The following is a 2,281-nucleotide window of genomic DNA, read 5'->3' as shown; positions in this document are numbered from 1 at the left end:
ATGAATACAAATATGGCACTCACTCCTCAATGGGTTCTGACTTGATTTTCCTCTTGCCTTTCATCATTTTTGCTAGATTGGAATCCGGTTCAATTTTAACTGCTTGTAGTGGTGCTCCGTAGATAGGTGGAACTGGTGTTGGGCCCATTTGATATGGATAACTGCAAACAGAGAAAGGACATTGCAAATTTTAAACACACATGCATTTATATGAGGGTCATATATAACTGAAACTTCAAAATCATGGTCAACCATTTTCTATGTAAATACAATATTGTATGTGAAGTGTGTATATATAAATATATATTCTCTCTCTTTTACTTGTTTCAGTCATTTGACTGCGGCCATGCTGGAGCACCGCCTCTAGTCAAGCAAATCGACCCCAGGACTTATTCTTTGTAAGCCTAGTACTTATTCTATTGGTCTCTTTTGCCGAACCGCTAAGTTACGGGGACGTAAACACACCAGCATCGGTTGTCAAGTGATGTTGGGGGGGACAAACACAGACACACAAACGCACATATATATATAGATATATACAACGAAGTTGTTGATGTTGTTATAGCTACCACAGTTTCACAACACCAAATTATTCCCGTGTCAAATTAGATGAATTGGTCATCATTGGAAAGTCTATTTATCAGGACAGACCCATAGGGGCAAAGTTAAAAAAAAAAATAAGAAGGTTTAGAAACCAGAAAAGGTGGGTTCAGATGCAGGAATTTTTAAGAATTGTTGAAGCAAATACTTACTAATAGGGGCTTCCGATGTTCATAGTCCGTAGAAACCAGCAGGTGGCGTTTGTGTAGCTAAGGTCCTGGAAAAGTGTCAAGATATGAAATCAGGTAAATAGGTAGGTAAATAGAACAACAGATAAATAGAATACACACACACACACACGCACATGTGTGTGTGTGTATGTGCATATGTATGTGTGTGTGAGTATAAATATATATATATATTCTTCTATTCTTTTACTTGTTTCAGTTATTTGAGTGTGGCCATGCTGGAGCACCGGCTTTAGTCGAACTAATCAACTCCAGGACTTATTCTTTGTAAGCCTAGTCCTTGTTCTATCGTCCACTCATTTGCTGAACCGCTAAGTTATGGGGACGTAAACACACCAACATCAGTTGTTAAGCAATGGTGGGGGGGGGGGACAAACACAGACACACACACACAACACACACACACACATATATATATAAGAAACAGAAAATGTGTGTGTGTCTAAGGTAAAAGAGAAAGGGTGTATATGTGTATGTGAATGGTGTAAGACATGTAAATATGTGATGTTTGTGTGTGTGTGTATGCGTGTGTATATGTAAGTATGTGTTTCTGTGTGCATCTGTGGCGTGGGAGATTTTGCGTGTGTGTGTGTGTGTGTGTGTGTGTGTATGAAAGAGTGTGTATATGTGCAAGTGTGTGTGTGTATGAAAAAGTGTGTATGTGAAAATGTGTTCATGCGTGTATGTGTGTGTGTATGTGAAAGTGTGTATGAAACTGTGTACATATGTGTGTGAAAGAGAGTGTACATGTGTGTGCACGCATGTGTGAAAATGCGTATAAGTGTGAGAACGTGTATAGGCGTGTGTGCGTAGATGAGAGTGTGTAAAAAGAGTGTGTGCGTGTATGTGTGTGTACATATAGCTGTGTACACACACAGACAGATGCGTTGTGGGAGTAAAAATGGAAAGAGCAACACAGCTGAACAAACGAACGAATAACAAGCGACTGGCTCTGTCGAAACTCGACAGAAAATGGACAGAGAACATTCATTATAGAACTACAGCTGCAAGGACTGTAGTAGCTGGACAATGGTCAGTGGATTCTTGATAGTCATAAAATAGCCAACCAACATCATCACTGCTATCATCTTCGTCCATATTTTTCTCCATCTTTAATGAGAGGAGAAGATGGTTTTTGGTACACACACACAAATAAACAAGTGATGTTTCTCAAACTACAAGGAATGTGTGTGTGTGTGTGTGTGTGTGTGTGTGTGTGTCTTTTATATTTTACTTTGTTTCAGTCATTAGGGTGAGGCCATGCTGGAGTACTACCTTGAAGATTTTTTATCTATTTATCTTTTTTTTTTTTTGTTTTAAGCCTGGTACTTATTCTATCAGTGTCTTTTGCCAAACCGCTAAGTTACGTGTGCATGAACACACCAATACCAGCTGTCATGGTGATGGTGGTGGTGGGAACAAACACAGCCACAAAGACACATACATAATGACACACACAAATATATATATATATATATATATATATATATATA

The 2,281-nt window shown here is 38.7% G+C and overlaps 1 long non-coding RNA gene across 1 annotated transcript in view; it reads right to left on the bottom strand.

The window, feature by feature from the left end:
* LOC106876314 (uncharacterized) overlaps positions 1–2,281 on the bottom strand; it is a 7,932-nt gene continuing 5,651 nt past the window's right edge. Inside the window, exons 2-3 of the long non-coding RNA XR_001410230.2 lie at positions 753–817; positions 1–161 (exon numbers count right to left, since the gene is read on the bottom strand). This is a non-coding gene — a long non-coding RNA (uncharacterized LOC106876314). The remainder of the gene's footprint in view (positions 162–752; positions 818–2,281) is intronic.

Source organism: Octopus bimaculoides, chromosome 30 (genome assembly GCF_001194135.2).
Source record: "Octopus bimaculoides isolate UCB-OBI-ISO-001 chromosome 30, ASM119413v2, whole genome shotgun sequence".
Lineage (NCBI taxonomy): Eukaryota > Metazoa > Mollusca > Cephalopoda > Octopoda > Octopodidae > Octopus > Octopus bimaculoides.
This window is presented reverse-complemented; position numbering and strand designations above follow the sequence as displayed.